Source organism: Schistocerca gregaria, chromosome 9 (genome assembly GCF_023897955.1).
Source record: "Schistocerca gregaria isolate iqSchGreg1 chromosome 9, iqSchGreg1.2, whole genome shotgun sequence".
NCBI lineage: Eukaryota > Metazoa > Arthropoda > Insecta > Orthoptera > Acrididae > Schistocerca > Schistocerca gregaria.
The window spans coordinates 172,706,294-172,719,991 of NC_064928.1; the positions used below are offsets into that span (position 1 = coordinate 172,706,294).

The 13,698-nt window shown below is 39.4% G+C and overlaps 1 protein-coding gene across 1 annotated transcript in view; it reads left to right on the plus strand.

Moving 5' to 3' along the window:
- The first annotated feature begins 6,706 nt into the window (after nucleotides 1-6,706).
- Nucleotides 6,707-13,698, plus strand: part of LOC126291917 (uncharacterized) — a 164,426-nt gene continuing 157,434 nt past the window's right edge. The window contains exon 1 of the mRNA XM_049985651.1: nucleotides 6,707-6,719. The gene's annotated coding sequence lies outside the window, so the exon portion shown is untranslated. The remainder of the gene's footprint in view (nucleotides 6,720-13,698) is intronic.

Genomic DNA, 13,698 nt, shown 5'->3' on the forward strand with positions numbered 1-13,698 from the left:
GCTTCTCACAGAAAACTAGACGTCACATGGTATAAGTCATGGTGTTACTGCTGCTACCATAACACACCACAAACCCTGGATGATTTTAAATAAAAGACAGTTACAACATAAGGAAACTGCAGGGTTTGACGGCATTGTGGAGAGTTTCCGAACTGCTGTCTGAAGGCAATTGATGACCTCTACATTTACACTTATCTGTCACAGTGACGGAATAGCTGATAGCTCTGCATTCCATTTCGACTGATTCCTCATTATGCAATATGCGATCACTGTTTCGGTGCTAGCCATCTCCAGAAGATGTTGCCCCTTCACCAAAACTCTTTCTCCAACTCAAACAAGCGATGTCAGTCAGTCATTATGTGGTAACCAACAGCAGACCAGTGGACAGATGGGATGGAAAAGACACCGGTGATGTACTGTAATAGTAAGCATCACAGCTCATAGTGTGAACAATTTTAGCAATTTTACAGTATTTCACCACCGACCAATGATGAGACAGCATGTTTCCCAATTTCAGTAGCATAGCTAAAACACTGCTTCTCTACTTTGTGATTTTGGTTGTTGTTGGTTGTTTGGGGGAAGAGACCAAACTGCGAGGTCATTGGCCTCATCGGATTAGGGACGGATGGGGAAGGAAATCGGCGCTCTGTCAAAGAAACCATCCCAGCACTCGCCTGGAGCGATTTAGGGAAATCAAGGAAAACCTAAATCAGGATGGCCGGACGCGGGATTGAACCGTCGTCCTCCCGAATGCGACTCCAGTGTGTTAACCACTGCGCCACCTCGCTCGGTCTCTACTTTGTGAGTATCATTGCAAATGTAGGTAGATGACTGTGTAGTACGTTTATTCATTGTTAATTCTCGAACACATACAACATCAAAATATACCAGACAGTGCTGTACATATTTCTAGCATCTCGAGCATGCTTCTTAATTTACGAATTATCTCTATGCGGATGGGAGTCACAGAGCATTCTCGCAGTTTTAGGATAAAATTAGGGACTGAAAGACCCCATCGTACTGTCTTTGACCAACCTGTCCTGCAGCACCGTTACCGATTTAATCTGCAGCAGACCAGAAGTAGACCGCTGCATTCCATGTCTCGTGAATGAATGGAGCTTGCCGAGTCCTAGCCCATCCAAGAGCACAACATTTCTCCAGATTCGCCCATGTCGAGGAGGTTAGCACTCCTCATCGACGTATACTAACAGATTTGAAAGTGTTGAGATGTAATAGCAGACAGTCCAGAAGAACAAGAATTGGGTGATTTTTACGCATGATGGAGCTCCAGACAAGTGGAGTTCAAAGCATTTTATGTGAATCAACTACGCTATCAATTTTACAATATTGTTCCAGTGTCTGGGAGCAGTACCAGAGGGCGTTGGTAAGACAGAACATAAACACTCCCACTCCTAAGGCTACACGGTTCTACATTTAAAACAGGCTATAAGCAAAACGAGGATAATAGAATGTAGTCGAATTAAATAAGGTGATGCTGAGGGAATTAGATTAGGAAATTAGACACTTAAAGTAGTAGAGGAGTTTTGCTATTTGGGGTGCAAAATAATTGATGATGGTCGAAGTAGAGAGGATATAAAATGTAGACTGGCAACGGGAAGGAAAGCGTTTCTGAAGAGGAGAAATTTGTTAACATCGAGTATAGATTTAAGTGTCAGGAAGTCGTTTCTGAAAGTATTTGTATGGAGTGCAGCCATGTATGGAAGTGAAGCATGGACGATATATAGTTTAGACAAGAAGAGAATAGAAGCTTTCGAAATGTGGTGCTACAGAAGAATGCTGAAGATTAGATGGGTAGATCACGTAACTAATGAGGAGGTATTGAATAGAATTGGGGAGGAGTTTGTGGCACAACTTGACTAGAAGAAGGGATCGGTTTGTAGGATATGTTCTGAGGCATCAAGGGATCACCAATTTGGTACTGGAGGGCAGCGTGGAGGGTAAAAATCGTAGAGGCAGACCAAGAGATGTATACACTAAGCAGATTCAGAAGGATGTAGGCTGCAGTAGGTACTGGGAGATGAAGAAACTTGCACAGGATAGAGTATCATGGAGAGCTGCATCAGAGCAGTCTCAGGACTGAAGACCACAACAACAAACAACAATGTCACCATCGCAACAACGCCACACAAGCCTGTCCAAAAGGCCGCGTGCCAGACAAGTGCAAACAGCTGTGACTCCTGCAGTGTTGGAACATGCAGAAACAGTGATTCGAGGGATCGACATATCACAATCAAACACTTCGCTGCTCATCTGGACATCCTTGTTGGTAGTGCTGACACACTCATCCACCAGTTGAGGCACTGAAAGGTGTGTGCCCATTAGGTTACTCAAGGCCTAACGGAAGACCATGAAGAACGATGAAGGACCATTCGCGTGGAATTGATTGCATGTTATAAGACTGATTTTGACAATTTTTTGTCGAACATCGTAACAGGTAAGATGTGTTTATCACTTTGAACTAGAAACAAAATGACAATCCGTGGAGTAGTGTCCACAGAAAAAGTTCAAACTCACACCCTCAACAAGAAATCTTATGGCGACGATCTTCTGGGCTCTGAAGGGGTTACTCTGGTTAATGTGCACCCTCATTGTGCAACAGTGTATTCATCGTCACAAAAATGTAAACGAACGTCTCCTTCTCCATATCAACGCAAGTCTGAGCACGAAAGAGGAGCTTACAAAACCTCACTGGACTATTCTTTCTCATCTACAGCCCAGATATGTCGCCTTCTGATGTGTTTGGCTCAATGAACGATGCACTGGTTGTTCTTTCTCATTCACCCTACAGCCCACATCTGTCACCTTCTGACGTCCATTTGTTTGGCCCAATGAAGGATGCACTCCATGGGAAGCAGCACTTGAATAATGGGGAGGTTATTGATGCAGCACAATGTTGGCTGCAACATCAACCAATAGAGTTGTGCCATGCAGGCATAAGTGCCCTCCCAGTAAAGCGACGTAAGGCCGTCTCATTGAACAGAGACTGTGTTGAAAAATAGGGTTTTGTAGCCAAAAAAAGTGGGGAATAAAATGGGTTATTGAAATCCTTAATAAAACCAACATGCTTTCAGAAAAATGAATGTGTTGTATTATATATTGAATGCGGCTCGTAATTTCAGGCTATCTGATTGTAGCCACTAGCAGACAACAAGACAATTGGTCGATTATGGGACTAACTGGTCGTAACAATTCTGTGGCCTGATGGCTGTAGCACTCAGTTCAACTATCCCCACATGGTATATCCTCTTCAGTCCCGAGCACATATTAAAATTCCAAACGAGCTAAATTTGTGTTAACTACAATCTGTTAATGCTACTTAACAATGAATGACCCTCAAAAAAAAATTTTAGCCATTGACAATTTCTTATAGATGGTATCACATATGATACCTTGGGACTCAAGCAGGGCATTTATACACACAACTATGCAGTTTGATTTTGGTTTATTCCAAAAAAATTTCAGTCAGAAATATTACACACATTGTTCATATTTTCTGTAGATACCATGATAGGTGAAAACAGAAATTTTGTATCAAAATTTTTGACTATATTATGTAAACAATTAAAAATACATAAACAAAAATACCTTAGAAAAATGTGTCAAATTATTGTTCCTGTTTTCATATTATCACAAGTATCAAATGTAAATTAACAACCCCTATGCTAAATTAATTTTATTTTTTGTGGAATTTGTTGAAACAGTTCCTGTCAGCAATGAAGCAAAGGAATACTTTGCACTGCTCACATCGTACAAATGAGATGTCTACAGCCTTCTGCCCGGAATTTTTACCTGTTCTTCTGAACATGGTTCATCATTTCAGGCAAATGAAGCTTGCTTGCTTTTCTTTTTTCCATTGGTGGTGGTGGGATGGGACATCTTGGTCTTTTCCTATCTCGCAAATAATCTTCTTCGGAGTCTAATTCTTGCTCCACAGGTTCGATCAGTAAACTTGACCATTGTTGAAAATATATCAAATTTTGTGCAATATCAAGTTTGAACTGATAGTATGGCACTGTATGTTTCTTTGCAATACCATTCTGCATTGCAGTCTCTCTGTATTCCAACCATGCAGCAGCAATTACAAAACCAATAAAGTGATGAATCACTCTGAGGGTCCATTTGTGGACCTGGGCTCTCATGCCATACTTTCCCACCATCCTATCTAACAGGTCAACACCACCCATGTAAGTATTGTATGCCTTTACTACACATGGGCGAAGAAATTCAATGTACTTTTTCTCTTTTTTAGACCACCGAGTGCATTTTTCAATTGGATCAACACCTGATTCTGTTGTAGCCAAATAAATAGTTCAGTTGTCAAACCATTTAATAATTGCTAGGTTCCCGTCATTCCTTACCACCTGATCATGGCTGCCTCTTGTTTTTCTCATTGTTGCGTCTTCCTCAAACCGTATACTTCTGGGGATGCAACTCTGCATTATTGTGCCAGTGGCAGTAATGTTCCTGTCTCTCAGTAACTTGAGAAGGAGGGGAACAGAAGTAAAATATCTGACAATATAAACTGACAACTTCTCTATCACTAAGTTACAACACTACTCTGCCTCCTAAATCTAACTTGTCAGGAGGGGCCCTATTTCAGACTGATTTTTTTCCCTTTTCCTTCATACATACAGAAATCAAGAGGTATGCCATTAGGGTTTGCCATGACAAAATTCTTCAAACCTTCAGGGTTAGGTTTTCCCTTTACATACTGCTTCATTTTCACTTGTCCATGAAACGGAATTATCTGCTCACCGCTAGATATTTCCGTTGACCGATGGTTTTCTAAACATCCCTTTCTAACAGTCTCCAATATTGGTTTTATTTTCCAAAACTTGGTATTGCTTTTCTTGTTCAATTGCAGCATTGTTGTCAACTAATTTTATATTGTTCCTCAGTAGGTAAAATCTGTCTCTTGAAACTATTGGGTACCTACCTTTCCTCTCCCAGCACATTCTTAGATGTGGATACACCTATAAGTGCTGCAACAATCCTCACTCCCCAAAACTTGTGCATTTCTTCTATAGTACAATTTAGTGATTTTCCTGTTTTACTGACATGCCTATAATTTGTGAATTGAGACATATCCTCAAAAAATGGACTATGAAAGTATTTGCAAAAGTATTCAAATGGTTTCTTGAGTTCATCTGTGGCTACTGATGTGCTGGCAGCAATGTTGGACCGGAGGTTCTTGGAAGTGCTAAGCACCTGAAAACTAAAAAAAAGGCAAATTAGTGTTTTTAAGTAAACTATCTAGTAAGAGACTGTAATCTCTTTAATTACCGCTCTTATTGTTACACGTCTGTATGCCTCCAAAACTCGCTTCTTTCTCGGATTTTAGCAAGAGGTACAGTCTCTTCATCTGATGAACTTTCGTCACTTTGATTTCTTTGTATCAAAGCGTCATCTTCATCATCAGACTCATCAAACTCTACGTCAGACTCATCTGGATCAATTCTGTTGACCAACTCAGTGACCTCTTCATCAGTCAAGCCTAAGAATCAAGCGGAAAACGAATATAACCTCACTTCCACTGACGTGAACAAAATCGGCATTGAGTCCCAGGGATAGTATACGATACCCAAAACATTGTCTTTTATAAATCCTGTATTACGTTGATAAATAGTTGACTATTGAGTGAGTATTGTTTGTAGAGCTTTTCTAAGTTGTTAACGCAATGTAACTGATAAAATTTATGTCTTTACCTTTATTTCGCCGAGACATGCTGTGCAGTTCCAGAATCCGCACAACCACGAACAAGCGAGCTGCTTCAAGCGCGGTGTCTATCGTGTATGTTACCACAGGCCGAAAAAGATTCCGCTGCGTACGCGCCCCAGAAAAAAATAATAATACCTGGAGGTATCATATATCATACATGGAGACTGAAGAGGATATGAACGGTAGGACCATGTGCTCTGGTGACTGTGTGTACCAGCCACAGAAACGCGTCTAGACTGCAGGATATGTTGAGACCAAATGAGGCAGAGCTCTTGCTGTGGGGGTTATTCAACTCCTCGGGTATCGGAAAAAAACGGCCGACTGCGAGGAAGGCTCTGCTTTCCACAGCCAGTCTAGCAGCGCTCATTTCCACCGTTATAGACAGGTTAAAAAGTCAAGTAAGGTTGGACTGCCACTGCCTTCCTGTAACAGCTGGGATCGTTTATCCGGCGACCCTCTGGTGAATTTATGCGCAAAAAACAGTCCAAACCAGAAACAGAGGGCTACCTTCCGACTGTAAACGCCATGTTGGCAAAAATTGCCTACTTCTCAGTTATTAGTAACTACGATCCACAAAATCCTCTTCTGTGGCATCATCCATATCTATTTGGCATCTCTTTCTGCCCTCCTAACACAAATAAAATTATAAATAAATAATTGTAGTTAATATTAAGTACTCTATATGAGACAGGCGAAATACGCTCAGACTTCAAGAAGAATATAATAATTCCCGTTCCAAAGAGAGGAGGTGCTAACAGGTGTGAAAATCATACAACTATCAGTAGGGTACAGTAGTAGAATTTCGATATAAGTACAGTGTCGATCAACATAAGATTTCACACCGTTTTTCAGTTTCGTACTGTTGGTAGCACTTGCCTTTGTGTGACGTTGCGGTGTGGAAGGTTTCTGCAGCTCCTCCTGTGTTTTCCCTGAATCGACCAGTTTCTGCTACAGAGGTATAATTTTTTTCATGTTGAGAGGTAAGTGCAGTTAATTAGCTTTATGCTTTCTTGTACACTGACTAGTTTCCATGTCGTTGTGAATTCTACATTAGTCAGGTTAGACTTATTTTCCATTCCAACTTGTTCTGACGCATCGACAGGGAAAGACTGTGTGAAATGTGCTGCCATCTCTTGGCACAGTTCAGTGCTACTTACTCGTGATTTCACTCCCGCCAGTAGTAAATTTTCGATCAGAAAAAAGGTATAATTTCGATACCCTAGTACAATTTCGATCAATGCAGTTCTGCAGTTTAGTTCGTACAGATATATTATACACAATTACTACAAACTAGTTCTGCATATTTAAAAATATTTTATCTCATGAGCTTTTAAAGCAAACCCTTTTTTTCTCTTATATGCCACATAAACGACCAGAAAAGAAAATCTACTGCAAATGGCATCCACCTGCATTACAAAAGGCAATGGGTGGACATAGCCTTCGAGTTCCATCGGAATTATACGATATTTCTTTCAGCACTCCACAGGGTAAAATACAGATTAAAAAGAAAATACAAGTTGGATTACTTCCGAAATATAAAAAAAGCAGAATTGGTCATCCAAGGGTACTCAGTTCTGAAAGAATGGCTATTTATTTCTAGAACAGAGAACACTCGATCTGTCGCCACTCCAGTTATGAAAAGCTGCATTTCGGTTGGCTGAGAAAAATAACTTGAAACATCCATGGAATTTCGAAAGCAAGGTTATGAAACCCATAGGCTTAGAACTTTTATCAAGAGTCACGTGAACCTTAACCTGCGAAAATCCGAGGGTATATGAAAAACCAGAGCTGAAGGCTTAAGGACAGTTGTAGGACAAAATGCATTCTTGTACTTAAACGCGTATATTTCCACAAATCTTACAGCTAAATTAGTAAAACTTGAGACTATTATGTACAATTTAATGCTTTACATTCTATGCAATTTTTGCTTGATAATGAGCACCGACATACGTTTTATAAAGATTTGAATTTTTAATTACCATTCTTTCTATAGCGTAGCATTTCTCGTAAACTATTCAAGCAATAAAACTGGAATTTCACAGTTTACATGTGCATTAGAGGCTAATAAAACATGTTGAACAGATTTTTTGTTTAAGGTCACAGTTGCTTTGAAATTAATTTTTCAGTTTTGTGTTACCGAGGACTGCTCTATCTTCTTCAAATTTTAAAGGAGAACTTTTCGCAGAGAAAAGATAATGGGAAAGCGCTTCACAGGATTATTCAATAAATAATTCTTAAAAACCGTGCCAAATTTCAAGATGTTAACTTTCATAGTTCTTGAGAAAATGTACATCTTAACTCAAAAAAGTCATTTTATGGAAATTCGCATTTCAAATATTTATTTCAATATTTGACAACATTGATATACCTCTAGTGACTAATGCTTTCCATATCCAATTTTTTTTCTTCTTCTGCTACCTGAGCTTTGTCCATCGATGCTTTTGACAATCTTCAGTGTGAATGCACCTAGTCTCTGCAGGCACTTGATCATATATACAAATCTTTACTACTGAATGCTAGACAGGCATCATGTGCAGCTATCTTCCCAACAAAGACAACACAAATACTGTTGATCCATATAAGGTGAGTGTAGCTCTCATTTTTATTCTGTGTTTTCCGGTGTACACATGTTTTCAGCAGTTCCAGCTTGGCTTGGTACATGAAAGTTGGTTTTATAACATCTAAAACAGCAAGTGGCAAACCATGTTTTTGGGTGTATGGCTTCCCACTGGCTTCTGCCTGAAGATATTTGCACCACGATATGTCACAAAGGAAACATTGAGGATTATCGTCTGTGGAAAGTTTGAGAAAGAGTATTGCACACACTGCTTGCTGCATTGTTTCCACACTGTAAAAAATATTTTCCATAATATATTTGTAAAGTGTGAATTTCCTTATCTGTTAGTCTGTGAGGCAGATGCTGATACCAAAACAAACGTTTTTAAAACATATTTCTAGCCAGAATTCGATTATCAAACTTCGCAATGTTATTCTTAAAGAATCAATCTAATAAATTACCCAGTAAAAAATTCGAATTGTTTTAAAATTTTATCCTACATCTGTACATATTTCCTTAATTTGGAAGAAGTCATAAAGGAATATGATTTGTTTGGTAAACCAGAGTTTATAAATTGGATGAGTCTGACTTTCCTGTTAAGTTAGTCGTAAAGGTAAGTGAGAAGTTGTTTCACTAAGAAACGTGGGAAGAGGACAAAATGTGACTCTTGCTGCATGCATGAATACATCTAGTACAAATTACCACCAATGGTAATTTTCAAAGGAGTGAGGAAACGCCCTGACTTTCAAGATGGCTCATTTCCTGATTCCATTACGGAGATGAATGAATTGGGGGTACATTAATGAAGAATGACTTCGACTCTTCAAGAAATAACAGTGGGTAGTATTACAGTTCCTATTTTGGCAAACATGGCAGCCATGCCAGCTTCGATGCTATAGAGCACTGTCAGGAAAATGGGATAGGACCTTTGGGATTGCCTCCACACAGTATTCAGGTAGGCCTACTATAGCCATTAGGCTAAAAGCTCAGTGTCACAGAAATGTTACCGAGTGGATTCATCGTAACCCCAATGAAACCACTACAAAAGAAAAAGATTTTGTACTATTTACTATGGCGCCTGGAGCAAAACTGCATCTGTTGCATGTGCAACCAAGGGGTTCCAGTGCACGGAATAATGCCCTTCTGCAAAAGACACAGTTCCCGAGGAGAAATTTACACCTTCAACGTTATTCGAGGCTCCTGCTCCTTCAACCCCCGCTAATCAAGCCACTATCAGCATTCTGGGTAAAGAGAGCATATCTTTAGAAGGTGAAACTGAAGAGCACGGCAAATACGTAACACCAGCATCCAGTATCATTTCTCAGCACGATGCTGTCAAGGACATTATGCCAACTACAGTGAAAAAAAGTATTCGTCTTGGAGAAGGAAAACGCAGACATCAGGTCGACTCACTTCAGATGAAAATCTGGAAAATCTCCACATCAAGAGAAATTTTTTTCAGCAGCAAACAGAGAAAGAAATAATCAAATGCAACAAGAACAATAAACAGAAATGTAGGTTTATGAACAATGACGAAAGAAGTGTTATAAGCTTCAAATCGCCAACAAACAATGAGAATAACTGTGGAGTTTGTTTCTTTAATGATTATGGTGCATAATCACTGGCAAATAGTGACTGGATACGCTGCCAAAAATTTAATGTTTGGTACCACGCGAAAGTTTCCTTTATAAATTCTTTTTGTTTGATATGATTTTGACTCGCTTCGTTGGTTGGTTGTAATTTTGCTGTTTTTTAGCTTTGGGTGGCTTTGTGCATTTCCAAATAGGAGAGAAACCAAATATACGTATCTGCGTGGGAGAATACAACATGAAATCCTCTCTGTTTTATAGTCTTTCTAAGAAAATGTGCAAACTCATTAATTCTTGGACTTAAAAGTTAATCTCTTTAATTAAACAAAGTAGTCCCTGCGCGTTAATGATCTGCCTAATACTGTTGTTGCGACGTTTCGTAGCAAACGGATCCTGAAATAAAAATATCTTACCTCATAATGTAACTGCCTGGAAACGCGGTGCTTGCTGGTCTCTGTGCACCAAATTTCTACCGCTGCTAAGAGATTAGTGCAATGCTCCAGACAACAAGTAAATTATTTTATACACATCACAAAAATTACTTGGATGGAGGATATGGACAATACTCTTAGGTGGAATATCCCTTCAATAATTTTTTTAAACTATCTGATATATTATTACTTGTATGCAATTCATGTTACAACACTGATTAACATTGAGAAAGATTAACATTAATACCGAACTCTTACTCACGCAAATGCTAGGTAACTCATTAACAAACTTGAAAAAAACCTGACAGTGAAAATTTCTCAATCTTTACTGAAAAACCGAAACTTACCTAACGTAGATGTCTCATTCAACAGTGCCCAGAAATAAAAATATTACTTCATTCCTCTTCATATTATTTTCAATCTAAATCACTAATCATATCCATATCAAGTGTTTCACAATATTCAAACACAAATCATATAGAATGAGAGTTTCACTCTGCAGTGGAATGTGTGCTGATTTGAAACTTCCTAGCAGATTAAAACTGTGTGCCCGACCGAGACTCGAACTCGGGACCTTTGCCTTTCGCGGGCAAGTGCTCTACCATCAAAGTTTGGAAGGTAGGAGTCGAGGTACTGGCAGAAATATGTGAGTGCCGGGCGTGAGTCGTGCTTCAGTAGCTCAGGTGGTAGAGCACTTGCCTGCGAAAGGCAAAGGTCCCGAGTTCGAGTCTCGGTTGGGCACACAGTTTTAATCTGCCAGGAAGTTTCACAATCATCTAACTTAAACACAGATGCATTTAACTTCACGTCCTCTCCTCGGTGTCTGGCTCACTACTACACTAACAAAAAATGGTTCAATCGGCTCTGAGCACTATGGGACTTAACATAGGAGGTCATCAGTCCCCTAGAACTTAGAACTACTTATACCTAACTAACCTAAGGACATCACACACATCCATGGCCGAGGCAGGATTCGAACCTGAGACCGTGGCGGTCACGCGGTTCCAGACTGAAGCGCCCAGAACCGCTCGGTCACACCGGCCGGCTACTACACTAACAATAGAGCTCCCTTCACTCCTCACTGCCAAGCAGCGATGACAAAACAAACACTTCTTCCAGCAACAGAGCTACTCTGGCCAAAAACTGTGAGCGAATAATAAGCGATTCAAAATTGTCGCTGAGCGTTTGAGACATCCATGTACAAATTCCAGAAATTCAAAAATCAAACTACCAATAGACCTGTTTCAGACGAAGTTTGCTTCTGTGACCGAGGAGAAAAGTGCTTTTGATGTGGAAGATGTCAAAAATCAGAACTGTACCAAGAAGTAATCACAGTTGTATCTAGTGTGATACGTTTTCGAACAGTTTAGTACAATTCTGTAATCTTTATTGTGTTTGAAGCAACATTTAGAATGGTGTAATATTTGTGTTACATATTCATTGAACATCAAAGAACAAGTGTAATAATTTAAATTATTTCTTTTCTCAATATGTTTCCACTTACAATAGCATTTGTCCGAAATGATCCGAATTGTACCACCTTAGTCTATAACAAGAAATGGTTGGAAAATACTAAAACGAATTGTTTATAGACAAATGGAAAAACTGGTGGAAGCTAACCTCAGCGAAGATCAGTTTTGATTCCGGAGACATGAGCTAATACTGATCTTACAACTTATCTTAGAAGATACGTTAAGGAAAGGCACAACAACGTTTATAACATTTGTAGGTATAGAGAAAGCTTTTGTCAATGTTGAGAGGAGTACCCTCTTTGAAATTCTGAAGGTAGCATGAGAAAATCCAGGGAACGAAAGGTTAGTTACAACTTTCGCAGAAACCGGAATGCAGTTATAAGAGCAGAGGAGCATAAAAGAAAAACAGTGGTTAAGAAGGGAGTGTTCAATCTGTACCTTCAGCAAGCACTAAAGGAAACCAAAGAAAAATTTAGAGTAGGAATTAAAGTTCAGCGAGAAGAAATAAAAAGTTTGAGGTTTGCAGATGACACTGTATTTCTGTCAAAGACAGCAAAGGACTTGGAAGAGCAGTTGAACGGAATGGACAGCGTATTGGAAAGAGGATATGAAACGAATATCAACAAAAACAAAACAAGGGTAATTGAAGGTAGACGAATTAAATCAGATGGTGCTGGGAAATTAGATTAGGAAATGAGAAGCTTAAAGTTGTAGACGAGTTTTGCTGTTTTGCCACCAAAGTAAACGATGACGTCCGAAGTAGACAGAATATAAAGTGTAGGCTGTCAACGCAAAGAAAAGCTTTCCTGAAGAAGAGAAATTTGTTAACATCCAATATATATTTAAGTGTCAGGGAAGTTTTTTTTCTAAAGGTATCTGTCTGTAGCCTAGCTATCTATAAAAACGAGACATGAACGATAAACAGTTCAGACAAGAAGAGAATATAAACTTTTGAAATCTGGTGCTATAGAAGAATGTTGAAAGTTAGATGAGTAGATCACTTAAGTAATGACGAAGTACTGAAAAGAAATGGGGAAAAAAGAAATTTGTGGCACAACCTGACTAGAAGAAGGGATCCTAGAAGAAGGGATCAGGATTTTGAGGCACCAAGCGATCGCCGATTTAGAATTGGAGGGAAGTGTGGGAGGTAAAAATCGTAGATGGAACCAAAAGATGAATGCAGTAATCAGATTGATTCAGAAGGATGTAGATTGACGTAGTTACTTGGAAAAGAAGAGGCTTCGACAGGATAGAAAGCTGCATCAAACGCTTTCGGACTGATGACCACAACTGCATTTATTACTTTACATAGAAGTATCTCTGACAGCCTCAGAATCTTGTTAGGCTGTAACAACCGCACCCCAGAGACGCCGATAAAGGCTTGCACCGCTGGCAATTGTAGCATCACAATATATACGGGCTTTGTATGAGCTTCATGTAAGGGGCGAATAAAATTTATTTGAACATTAGTCTCCTTCATTCTTGTTACCGAGCCAGTGTCCATCATCAAGTACGAAAACAAAGACGTAACTTCCATGTGACCCATCTGAAGATGAGCGTGAAAAGGCTTGAAAACTAGTTTATGGCAATAAACAAATATTTCAAAAATGATAGGCCACAGATTTACATATTTATATTCAAAACGAGACTGTGTCCAAGTGCGTAGCTATAATCCCTTTATTGTAAGAATGATCCTGATGTAACCAAACCCATGCTCGGCGATTAGGCATCCGTCGTAGCACAGGTTCACGGGTGTTGTTACGCCATTGGAAATAGATGCTAATTACATGGTGACCATTGTTGAACTATATGAAAGAAAACGTTAATTAGTTGCAAACTGCGGCGTGCACATATTTTTTTCAACGTGTAAACACCACTACAGGTATTCGGATATAGTTTATGACATGTTC